Raw genomic sequence first — 13,498 nt, forward strand, 5'->3', positions numbered from 1 at the left:
TTGTTGGAAAAGGTCGGATGAGATGAAGGAAGTAACACCCACTGCTTGGGAACCACTGGTCCTCCGAAGGCCCATCCTCACAGGCCCTGCTGCTGACTGCCAGGGTGAGGAGACTCCGGAAGGGCCTGCCAGGCGCATGCAGGGGACTGCTCACCAAGGCTGCAAAGAACAGATCCCAGGCAGGCCTCTTCAAGGCCCAACAAGGATGACTGTCCTGCCCCATAGGTACGTGGCTGCCTCTTCCAGGCCCTCTGCTTAGCGGGCTGGGCGGAGGGGAGGAGAGAGGCAGCGTGGGGCCCCAGCCTCTGCAGGCGTCCATTCTTGCCAGCACAGCCATTGGCATCCATTCTTGCCAGCACAGCCATTACCCTAGAGATGCTGGGTCACTTCAGAAGCCTCTTGCCCTGCCTGCAGCTGCAGCAGGGGCCCAGGAGGTGGGTGAATCGGGGAACTGACTAGACTCCCATGTCTGCTCTAAGCAGGAAAGAGGGGGCAGGGATGGTGAACAGAAGGCATGTTACCGTGAAACAGGCACTGTGCTGATAACGCGATCTCAGAATGCTCTCGATGACCCTGTGAGGAAGGCGCGACACTCTCCATCTCACAGATGGAGAAACTGAGGCCGGTAGGTCACTCAGCCATCAGGTGGCAGATGCTACCCACTGCCTGCTGTCCCCACTTAACATACCAGCTTGTCTGAGGAAAGGTTATTTATAAGTTAGGTTTCTACAAGCCATTATAGATCAAGGAGGGGACCTGGCTCTTTGAAGGAACTAGAAGTGCTTTTCTCAATTATTTTTATTTTTTTAGTTTGGGCTGCACGGAGTCTTCCCTGCTTCACAGGGCTTTCTCTAGTTGCAGGGAGCGGAGGCCACGCTCTAGTTTCGGTGCGTGCGCTTCTCATTGCGGTGGCCCCTCTCGTTGCGGAGCGTGGACTCTAGGTGCGGCGGCTTCAGTAGTTGCAGCTCATGGGCCTAGATGCTCTGCAGAATGTAGAATCTTCCCGGACCAGGGATCAAACCCGTGTCCCCTGCTTTGACGGACCCTCAACCACTGGACCACCACGGAGGTTCTCGAAGAGTTCTGTATCGGTGATCATTCTATTTGACTGGAGAAGGAAATGGCAACCCACTCCAGTATTCTTGCCTGGAGAATTCCATGGACAGGGGAGCCTGGTGGGCTTCAGTCCATGGGGTCGCAAAGAGTTGGACATGACTGAGCACACGGCACATTCTATTTGACTGAGAACATGGCTTTTTATATCAGTTTCTGCCACTGGAGTGTAAGCTCCCTGAGGGCAGGAGTTCTTGTATGTTTTGTTTTCCTGTCTCCCCGGTCGCTGGGGTGCAGTGCCTGCTTGTTGAGCATTTGTTAGTGGAAGAAAGGGGGGAAGAAGATGGGGAGGGGGGTACTCGGCGCTTCTCTGTTAAATCGAGGGCCTGAGAGACCGTGCAGGACTAGAGCCCAGAGAAAGGGCATGAGCCACCTGGGTCAGTGTGGGCTGGTGTAGTGAGTAACCCAGGCTTCCCCTCAGGGCTTCCGCAGCAGCAGCTGTCTGCCCCCCAACCACAGGGCCAGGCACTAAGCCCTGCTGCCCCAGACGATGGGGTGAGAAAATCCACTATGGTCCCACCAGAAGTCAGGGGAGGAATGACCTTGATTTGGTGAAGAACTGCAGGAGCTACAAACATTATTACTGATGATGAGGTGACCCAGCTGCTGCATTTGGGAATAACAGAACTGCAGAGTCTGAGGGCTAATTAGAAATGTGTCAAATGCTTTTTCTTAACAGCAAGGAATTCCTTCAAAGGAGAAGTGCATAAATAAAGCCAGCTAGTCAGCAGGATTGGTCCCGGAGGCAAAGCCCTTTGCAAGCCCTCCGTGACCTCCCCATCTCACTGCCTGTCTCCTTTGCCCTGTCCCCTCCGCCTCAGCCTCTGAGGATCTGAGCGGCACAGGTCCTCAGAGAGGACCAGATGGCCCCAAATGTCAGGCCACTGCCTGTTACATGCCTGTCTCTTGCCTTTGAATGAGTGTTCCTCTGAGCAGGGCCTGGCAGTCTTCTTTTGTGTATCTCCAGTGTCTAGCACAGAGCTGGGCAATGTGGCAGCTCTCACTAAGTATCTGTGCCATGAGTAAGTGAATGAATAAATATCTAGGGTGGCAGTCTGCTGCTACTCCTCATTCTGTCCTATTAAAATGTCACCTAGACCACTCTAAAGGCCCGTCTAGTCAAGGCTATGGTTTTTCCAGCGGTCATGTATGGATGCGAGAGTTGGACTGTGAAGAAAGCTGAGCACTGAAGAATTGATGCTTTTGAACTGTGGTGTTGAAGATAATAGTAAGACAATGCCTGTTTGCCCACTAGGGTGGTATTTCCAGTCTTTCTTTCTTTTTTTTTTTTTTTTTTCAATTTAAAAATGGTATTTATTTGTTTGGCTGTGCCAGGTCTTTAGTTGTGGCATATGTATTCTTAGTTGCAACATGTGGGATCTAGTTTCCCGACCGGGAATCGAACCCAGGCCTCCTGCATTGGGAGTATGGAGTCTTTTTAGCCACTGCATCACCAGGGATGCCCCTTCCCTTTCCTTCTTGAACACCTACCATGCCAAGCACTTCTAGGTTCCAGGAATACAAGCATGAACAAAAGCTGATTCCAGCTCCTGAGGAGCCCAGTCACCGATAATATGGCAATAGGCACAAATGGTCACCACATGGTATAATAGACTCTATACAAGCACAAAGGGGCCTTTGTCGTATGGAAGAAGTCATCTGTAAGCTGAGTCTTTTAAAGGGTAAGCAGGTGGTGAAGATAGTGGTCGGTCGTTTAGTGTGTATGGGGGAGAGGGTGGTGATGGTAACCAGGTTAGAGATGGGCCAGTTAACAGGCGTCTTGTGTGCTTTTGTAAGTAGTTTGGACTTATTCTGGAGAGCCATGAAGAACCACCCAAGATTTTTTCATAGGGAATGACATGATCAGTTATTAGTTTTAGTAACGAGGCTGAAGACCAGTGGCAGGGGATCTCAATGACACTGTGATAGTCCAAGCAAGCAACGCTGTGGGCCTGGATTAGCGCAGAAACACTGCAGCAGAAAAGAAGGAAGGTAGACTCAAAGGATTTGGTGACCAGTTAGAGGCGGAGGTGAGAGAAACTATTTGAGGTTAACATGTCCATTTCTTGGTAGGAGACAAGTGCTTTGGTTTAAGGTAACCACTAACTGAAATAGAGAGCACAGGAGGAGGAGCAGATTTCGGAGACGTGTTCTACTGAACTTGAGTTCTCTGTGATCCACCCAGGGAAGGGAGTTTTAAATCCAGGTCTGGTGCTCAGGAGAAGGGTGGAAGAGGTCAGTTAGGCAGAGAAAACCATAACACAACTGGGGTAGAAACAGCTGGGAGGCCACCTGTACCCAGCACCTGGGAACGGGGGCGATGGCGCGTGCACCAGAAATCAGGACCTCTGGATCCCTCGTGTGAAGACAGAGAGACAGAATTAGCTTTCTCCCCTGTCAGATGCCCTGTTTCAAGGCTCTGGACCCAGGTTCTTAGAAATACTCATCTTTTTGTCGAGGACCTCATCATTTGGTACATGTTAGGACAGACCTTTCCACCTAGGTCTGGAACAAAATTTGGCTCAAAAACAGGTCAGTGATAAGACCAGAGAGCATCTGAATTGAAAAGAGGCCTTAGTCCTGCATTTCCTTCCATCTAATGGTGCCTATAATCGAAACCTCCATTTTCCTTGAGAACTAGGAAGTGGAAATTAAGGGAATGTTCCCAGGATCGGTATATATTTTGAAGCTTTCAGCAGGCTGAAAATACCCGTCGATATATTTTGAAGTGTAATTTCCACTCCCTCACCAGCCAAAATAATTGAACAGGAAGAAAAAGCTGTTAATGCAGGAGGCATATGACATCAGATCCACGTTGCCTGCAGATTTACCATTTCAAAGCAATTGAGGGTTTTTACAGCCAATGTTTACAGTCATACATGTCCCCGCTCACTGAAGCCACCCTCTGAAGCTATCAAAGGGCCCATCAATCTGGCTTGGACACTGAAATTGTTCACAGTGTCTGGAGCTGATGTCAAAGCAGAGAGAATTTTTTTAACTTATGATGCTATTTTGTCAGTACATAAATCTTAGGGTGTTTCGGCCTGGTAGGTGGTAAAAATCTTTGGGGCTGCCAGTACTCATGGAGCCAGTGGAGGCAGGGCTCCAGGATGGTCTGGCCAGGCCCAGCTTCCTCTCTCACTTGGCATCCCTGACCCCAGGTTCCTGCACAGATTGTCCTCTTACTCCAGTCTGAAGTGATTTTTGCCTCCTGCCCAACCAAAAATGCCTGCCTCTGCCTCCAGCCCAGCAACAGTGGATCCAAGGGGTGTAGATTCTTCAGCAGAGCAGAGGGTCATGCCGCTTCTCACAGTCTCTGCTGGGCTTGGCAGGAGAGACAGACAATAGACATTTTATAAGTGTTCATCTTCTGTCTGCTGCCAGTGCCTCTGCGTGTGTGTGTGTGCACACACATGCTATTTTTCAGGTCTTCAACTTCAGATCTTTCCTGGAATTACTGATTTCTTTCACTATATTTGTGTCCAAAGGAAATTTCTAAACCCACGTCCAAGCATTTGCCTTTCTTTCCATTTCATCACTTATCTTTCCAAAGGCCCTTACCTACAGACAGAGCATCTAGTATGTTCTTGGACACTTGGAATGATTAGGAGGTGAGGAGCTGGGGTTTCAGTCCTAGATGTACCATAAGCCAGCTTGGTGATCCTGAAAAAGTCCGAACTTATCCGAACTTCTTTCTCATGTTTAAAATGAGGGGTGGTACAATAAGACTCAGCAGGTCCTTTCTAGTGCTAGCATCTTATTATTCTGTTTACTTATTTTAATTTTTTAAAACCATTCTGTGCTCCAGCAAGAATTATTGGCAATGAACTGAGATGCAATTTTCTTCATTATCACTGGGTCCCCTGGCACATATTACATATATACATATGCATCCAAACAATTGCAGATGGTCCATTGCCTGAAGAATCTAAAAATTTCTAGGATACAGAGACCTAAAAAGGAGATATTGGAAGAATGTGCAAGAGATTGTAACATCCAGGGATACCTCTGAGGAGTGGACCTTGAGGTGAACAGGAGCGGGAGATTTCACTGTATATTCATTGTTTTATACCTTTGGGTTGCCACAGGCACTCATCACCTCTTCGGTGTAAAACTTTTTTAAAGCAAGAGTGTTTTCCTTTCTCTTTCTTCTACCGCAGGCCCCTCTGCAGCTCAGCTCCTAGCCGGGGAGGAGGAGCCCCTGGTGGGGCTGGCGTCAGCCTCTGGAAGCCGCCCCTCAGCCCAAGCCCTTGCTGGCCAACAGCCCAGCTCCCCCGGCGCCTGGAGGGGGTCTGTGGACGCACAGTGCTTCCGGCTGCCCTTGCTGGTGGCTCTCTGGCTGGGCTGTCAGAGCTGGTACAGGACCCCCATTCAAGGGCCAGCCCTGATGACTCCAGCAGCCAGACAGAGGCAGAGGGACCTACGAATTCAGCAGAGAGGGAAGTGCATCCAGCCTTCAATCCACCAGATCTGGCCATTCCCTTCAAAGACAGATGGCCTTTTGTGGTGTGGTGTTTTCTGCTGCTAATATAACATGAAGACAGAAACATAAAAGGGGCAGGGCTGAGTGGCGAGAAAGGGTCTCCAAGGCGCCGTCTTCTCCCCACGCTGCCCGCCTCTGCTGGGCAGAGCCGGGCTGTGGTCCCACGTGCCTGGTTTCCCAGCCCTGCACCCCAGCTCCTTCTCATGGCATCCACCCGGCCTTCCTCTTCACCTCCTCTCCTGACTGTCCCCTTCAGTGGGTGCTGGGCCCTCCATCCCTCCTGTCCATCTCCTCCTCCTCCTCCTCCTCCTCCGGCTTGCCTCCTGCACTGCTGCTCTGCCCAGCAACAGCTGCCGCGGCTAAGGCCCGTTTCCTAAGACGAAGGCTGCTACCTGCCCCACCACGTGGGATTGCTCAAGGTAGGTTCCTCCAAGCCTCCATTCTTTCCAGGGTCAGTAAAGCCCGGGTGAGGGAGGGAGGAAGATTAAAACGCAGAGACAGACAAGGAGCCACAGATGGAGACGCACTCCTGGGAGAGGTGAGAAGATACAGGGCGTGAGGAAGAGCAACCTCAGGGAAAGAAAAGGCAGAGAGCAAAAACCAACAAAAGTGTAATAAATATGAAAACCAGAAGGGCCTGAAGAGAAGCCATCCAGAGAGAAGGGGAGTGAAGTCAGAGGGAGAAGCAGGAGGGGTGGAGATGGAGGCCGAGGAATGGCGCAACAGAAATCTCTCAGGAAGGGTCACTCACCGCCCAGAGCTGTCGGGCTTGTTGGCTGCAGCGAGCCGAATCTATTTAAAAACACACCAGGCATTTTGCCTCGGTCTGTTTCCCTGCCCAGAAAGGGCTGGAGCCAGAGGCTCAGGGAACCGTTCCAGCCTTAGGACCCTGCACGGGCCACAGGGCTGAAGATCCGCTTGCCCTTTCTGGGAATCACCCGCCTTCCCTTGCACATGTGAGTTGCGGGGCCACTCAACGCACAGCATCCTGACGGCAGTCCCGAAGGTTACCGGTGTCATCCGCTTCCCACGGGCAAAGACTCAACCACGTCCTTCATTCTGTCTTCAAGCTTGTTGGAAAGCAGATGCTGCTCAAGTGTGACAGCTGCTCTAAAGGGATGCTCCAAGAGAGCTTCCCTGACCCGTGGGAATATACTTAATGATGACTGGAGGGGCCTGGGGTGGATTGGATTACAGCAAGACAAAGTAGAGAATGTGAAAGGACATCAAGGATAAAATGGCCCTAGGGAAACCATATGGGACTTGAATGGGAAAAATCTGTGCATCTTTTGGAAAGCTCTGACCTGGAGATGACCTGACTCCTCATCCACCTGGCACAGAGGGGTACAAAATTAGAAGTGGCGAGGAGTGGTGGCCAAGGAAAGCCATCCATGCAGACTCTGTTTTCTCCCCTGCCGAGAGGGTGGATCTGAGAGGTTCTTCCTTCCCTGGCTCTTGAGCCCATTATATTGTGTAAAATACTTTTCAAGGCTGAATATAAGTCCTCTGCTCTGCATGAGATTTACATTCTTGAGAAACTTAGTGTACAGATCACACCAAATTTTGCTTGCCACAGGAGTTGGCTTTTCAAAATAAATTTGAGGTCAGCCCTATGTTTAAAAAGAAGGATGGCTTTTGAAGGTGAATAATCATCCTGGTTCATGTTTGTAACTCTGGAATTTTAAATGTCAATTTGGGTGGTCATGGCGGTTGCAGGGGAGGGGATGGGGTGAGGGGGACTGCCTAGAGATCCATCTACAGTCTCCTTTTAAGTTGCAGTGAAACATGACTTTAAAACAAACCCCAAACCTAAGTAGATAAGTGTGTTGCAGGAGCTGCTGCTGAAGAAATAAGACATTAAAAAAAATTTATTACAGAAAATTTAAAATATATATTAAAAGAAGTAGAAAGCCTAATGTTAAAAAAACCCAGCCTAGATACTTAACAATTCATGGCCAACCCTATGAGAAACACGGACTTTGGAGCCAGATGACAGATCCAGAGTAGGAACTTTGCATAGTGTAAGACAAATAGGTTAATTCTACTGAGGCTGCAGGATCCAGATTTCTATACACATGCCCTAGACTAGAGCCTAGAAGACTAGAGCTTAGAGTAGGAGGGGAAGGACAGAGAAATTCTTACTTGACTTAAAAACAAACCCACATACATTCACATTCCATTTCTGCCCCTCTCTGAAGGATGCCCAATGCACAAGTAATAGTAACAGTGGTTACTGCCACGAAGGGAAAGGACTGGGGAGGAGGTTCCTTTCTCATTATATGTTTAAAAACAAATTTTGTCCTATGTGCACATATTATTTCTTCTTAAAAGTAACTTGTTAAAAACAAACGTCATGAAGCTTCGCTGTACCCAGTTCCCCTGGGAGTGACGAAAAACAAACTGCCTGGACTCAGACCACCAAATGTCATCACATTTTGACCTGGATTTGCTGTTACAGTAATCTGCTCAGCCACCTGAATGTACAACCTCCCAACCCCAAGCTGTACATCATCAGGATGTATGTTTCATGTAATACAAAAAAACTCCAGCCCTTCATGATTACATGAATTAGTCGCTATGTTTGACCCCAGGGACTAGAGCCCACCAGGCTCCTCTCTGTTCATGGGATTTCCTAGGCAGGAATACTGGAGTGGGTTGACATTTCCTTCTCCAAGGGATCTCCTTGGCTTAGGGATCAAATCCATGTCTCCTGCACTGACATGTGGATTTTTTACCACTAAGCCACCAGGGAAGTCTCCTAATGACATAGGTATATATATATATTCATCAAAATTCACCGAGCTGTACTTATAAGATTTGTACGCTTTATTGTATTTATTGTGTTTTTACTATATTGCACTCCAATAAAGTATTATTAACAGCAGCAAAAATTTCAGCCCTTGTGTACAAATAAACCAAAGAATCACCATTTGGGGGTTTATTGAGTTGGTGGTTCAGAGAAAACAGTTGTTTTGAGAAAACAACATGATGTGGACTTTCTGCAAAAACTTGCTCCTTGGAAGCTACCACGAGAGCATGTGCTTTTGGTTAAGCATTCCATAGCTGAAACGCAACTCGATGCTAAAATGCCGAGAGGATGAGGCAAAATCTTGGCCAAGGTCAAGCTCTGCTGATGGTTTGAGAGGGGGATGGCAGCCAACTCTCTGCACTTGTATAACATTTAAAAAAGAAAAACTAACCCCAAGTCATCCTCTGTTCCTTTTCGGAGCCAACTTTAGTCTTGCTCATTGTATCCAAGAACTCAGAGGAAGCCATATGGGCTACAGCTCAGGCTGACCAAACCTCCAGGGCCAAACATACAGATCTTGATTAGAAAGGAACTGAGCCAACTGACTGGGGCTCCAATTGGCGCTGTGACATATAACAAAGTGAAGTGAAAGTCGCTCAGTCATGTCCGACTCTTTGTGACCCCATGGACTATCCATGGAATTCTCCAGACCAGAACACTGGAGTGGGTAGCCTATCCCTTCTCCAGGGGATCTTCCCAACCCAGGGATCGAACCCAGGTCTCCCCCATTGCAGGCAGATCCTTTACCAGCTGAGCCACAAGAAAAGCCCAAGAATACTGGAGTCGGTAGCCTATCCCTTCTCCAGTGGATCTTCCGACCCAGGAATCAAACTGGGGTCTCCTGCATTGCAGGCAGATTCTTTACTAACTGAGCTATCAGGGAAGCCCAAGATATAACAAAAGATGTCTACGTTTTAGGAGAGGGGAGAGAGATATACTTTAGCCTCCTTTTTGGCAATCTGGTTGTTAATCCAGAACAACAAAAAAATGACCCCAATATGGTAGAAAAAGGGGGACTCATGTCTACATTGACGTGATTATTGTGAAAAGAGCTTCAAGTTTAGCATACTTGGTACAAAGAAATTTATGCAACACAAAGCCAATACACCATAACCTCTTTGGGACTGAAACGAAGCACAATGACGGACTGGAATGTGTATCTTTTGCCAAGTCACAGAGGGGAAAATGTCTCTTGGTAGCTTATAAAATACAACCTTTGCATTTTGCACGTGTCTGTCTCCCTGGTGGCCAGAAAGGTAAGCAGGACAAAGGCCCAGGTGGGTCAGGGTTATAGAAAGGCAGGCCCTAGAGACTTCTCAAGTCTCCCTGGCAGTTAATTATCTTAGGACGCACGGATGGAGAACAATGTAACACAGTGGACCCCTCAGATTTTCTTAGGTAGTCCTGACAGCATTAAAAAAAAAGAGAATATTTACTTACTGATTTAACGTTTTCCTTTCCAAGTGCCCAGTTCTATTCAATTCTCTCTCTATGGCACAGCCTCAACATCTCCGATCTTTAAATGAGAAACCTTGTTTTTTCCCTCCCCAACATCTCCCATGTACAACACTTGGCAAAGATGCCTCATTTCTCGTCCATGCTGATTTCTTATTAAGCCTTACGGCACTGGCAATGTGGGTGAAGATAAAGATTTCTCTTCTTTACTGTCAAATAGTGAACGGAATAGAAATGTGAGTTCCCTAAGGCTACACACAGTACATCTCTGGCGAGAAGAGTATTTTGACCCCAGGTGGAGCTCCGGATGGAGGGAGCAGGCTCGGCCCTAGTCAGCAGGCTGGGAGGACACGGCGTGGCATCCTGCCTTCCTCACCCCGCTTCCCTTCACGCACAGCCTCATTCCCAGGGCTGGGGTGGGATGAGAATGTGAAACCAAGCAGAAGGCACACAGCACCCGCGGGAAAGTGCCACACCAAACAACAGTGGGATGCATTACAGAATGCCCCCCTAGCAGGCCCCTTTCGGCACATCTAATTCAAGCTCCTAGTTTTATTGGGACAGAAAGGAATCCAATAAAGTTAAGCAATCGGTCCAAAGACACATAGCTGATGGCCAGAACCAGACACTATCACCAAGGACTCTTGATCCTCCAATACACTACACAATTGAGTTTGAAGTGAAGTGAAAGTCACTCAGTCGTGTCTGACTCTTTGCAAACCCATGGACTACAGTCCATGGAATTCTCCAGGCCAGAATACTGGAGTGGGTAGCCTTTCCCTTCTCCAGGGATCTTCCCAACCCAGGGATCGAACCGAGGTCTCCCACATTGCAGGCGGATTCTTTACCAGCTGAGCCACAAGAAGCAAAATATAAAGGTAAGTCCAAAAAAGAATACATTTGAATCAGTTCTAATGAGGTGGATGAAACTGGAGCCTATTATACAGAGTGAAGTAAGCCAGAAAGAAAAACACCAATACAGTATACTAATGCATATATATGGAATTTAGAAAGATGGTTAACGATAACCCTGTACGCGAGACAGCAAAACAGACACATATATAGAACGGTCTTTCGGACTCTGAGAGAGGGAGAGGGTGGGATGATTTGGGAGAATGGCATTGAAACATGTATAATATCATATGTGAAACGAACTGCCAGTCCAAGTTCGATGCATGATACAGGGTGCTCGGCGCTGGTGCACTGGGATGACCCAGAGGGATGGTATGGGGAGGGAGGTGGGAGGGGGGTTCAGGATGGGGAACACGTGTACACCCATGGCGGATTCATGTTGATGTATGACCAATACAATATTGTAAAGTAATTAGCCTCTAATTAAAATAAATTTATATTTTAAAAAAAGGTAAGTCCATGGACTATGCTCCCATCCTCCCCCACTAACCAAATAAATGTACCTTCTTTAAAACTGCATGTCTCAATCTCCTATTTCTTTCCACCCCCACCAACTCAATAAGCTCAAATTTTGGATTCTCATCCAGGACTTAACAGATACCCTGGTGGTCTGAGCAGTCAGGATCCCAACTCTGCCCCAGCATGTTGCAGCCTGAGAAAGGAGATCTTTGGGAAGCAGGTGTAGCGTGTAAGTAGCCTCTGCAACTTGGGAATATCTGGACCACACATCACATTGATAATAATGCTGACTGTAAACTCAGCGGCTCTTGAAGCTTATGCTGGCAGAAAGGCAACAGGCTACCCATCAGGCAAGAGAGAAAAATTCAAGAATTAAAAGCAAATAAGGAAGTTGCAAGGAGGGCAAATGCCTTGAGTTCGGTCTGGAGGATATGAGATTAATTATCTCCACTCAGTCAGACAGTGTGACCTTCTAAGGCAGCAAGTACCACTGCCTTAGAGGAGGGAACACCCTCTTCTAAGGGTGGACTAGGGCTTCCAACATTCCCTTTTCCTATGCACAGGAAGTCAGCTCCTGCTTATCTCCCACGGGATTGCCCATTTGCTCCAGTACCCACAGTGACTGGGGGGGTGCCAGCAACCAGAGTTGGCCACAGACAAGGCTAGTGAGGAAATAATGGTCTAATGTACTTCCCACTTTCCCAAATAACACGTTGCTAGTTAAGTAAGGACCGTGGTGCCACAGGCAAAGGCATCTCCCTGGTAGAGCGGGTGGAACAGGCACTTTTGAACAAGTGGAACACTCGTTTGGCTGCATGTCAGCCCAGCTCCAACGCCTGATGCAAAACTGCCCCAGGACGGGGGACAGACGGAAGGTATTTGGCTCCAGCATGAGAGGGCAACTTGGGGAATACCTAAAAAGAGTAAGTCAGTTCCAAAAAAAGTATTTTGAGGATTATGTATAAATTTTACATTATTCAATCAAGAGTCAACTATATGAGAATTGGGGCTTCCCCGGTGGCTCAGCCGGTGCAGGAGATGCGGGTTCGATCCCTTAGTGGAGAACATCTCCTGGAGGAGGAAATGGCAAAACACTCCAGTATTCTTGCCTGGGAAATCCCATGGACAGAGGAGCCTGGAGGGCTACAGTCCATGTGTGCTTGCTAAGTTGCTTCGGTCGTGTCCAACTCCTTGGAAATCTATGGACCGTGGTCTACTAGACTCCTCTGTTCATGGGATTCTTCTGGTAAGAATATTGGAGTGGGTTGCCATGCCCTCCTCCAGGGGATCTTCCCAACCCAGGGACTGAACCTGCATCTCTTAAGTCTCCTGCACTGGGAGGCAGGCTCTTTACCACTAGTGACACCTAGGGAGCGCCGGCTATAGTCCATGGGGGGTGGTAAAAACATCAGACGTGATTAAGTGACTAAACAAAAACAATACAAGAATCATTCTTACACCCTCTTATAGTTTATCTCATCCAAGAAAAATTGATTCTCAGCTGCATTCCTGAGGGATGAGGTACTCTAAAAATGACCACGTACAGAACAGAAAAGACAAGACCAAAGAAGAATCCTTTTAAAATACGTAATAATTAGCAACCTAGTAACCTGAGAAACTATGGTACCTCTTAGAGGATGAGACATAATGAATTAAAAAAAAAAAGATGAATGAATGAATGAAAAACTCAGAGAGGCAAGGTAACAAAGAATTTAAATAATAGTCAAATATTAGGGCCCCTAACATTAGAATAGGAAGCTGAACAAAAGCTCTTTCTGTCTGCTGGGCTCCTGAGAGTCTAAATGAGGGATTAAAATGGCTTTATTTCAACAGAACACGTTTTGTCATCTGATCTCTGTCTGTGACATGGATAAGAATAAGTAACTTATGGTTGCACTCTTAAGAGGGAAACAAATCCCTGAATATCATGCTTTGTTCGCTTTAGGATGGCAAATCATTAATTGCTTGTTTATCGGGGGGGGAAAAAAGGGCATAACCTTTATTTTAAAATAAAATTTTTTTATTTTTAATTTTTTTTTACAATTTTCTTTTAAAACAAACAGTATTTCCAAAAATCACTGCTGCAAGGAGGAATGAGGCAAGGAAGGAAGGGAGCAGAAGGGAAGAAGAAAAAAGACTCTGAGGCTGCAATCGTAATGCTCAGGCACATCAGAGAGGCCTTTGCTGTGACACTGTCCACTCACTGCTGCTCACAGAGGAGGAAACACAGCGAATGCCCTAGGATGTGAGGGAAAGGGTCAAAGGCA

This window comes from Capra hircus, chromosome 10 (assembly GCF_001704415.2).
Source record: "Capra hircus breed San Clemente chromosome 10, ASM170441v1, whole genome shotgun sequence".
Taxonomy (NCBI): domain Eukaryota; kingdom Metazoa; phylum Chordata; class Mammalia; order Artiodactyla; family Bovidae; genus Capra; species Capra hircus.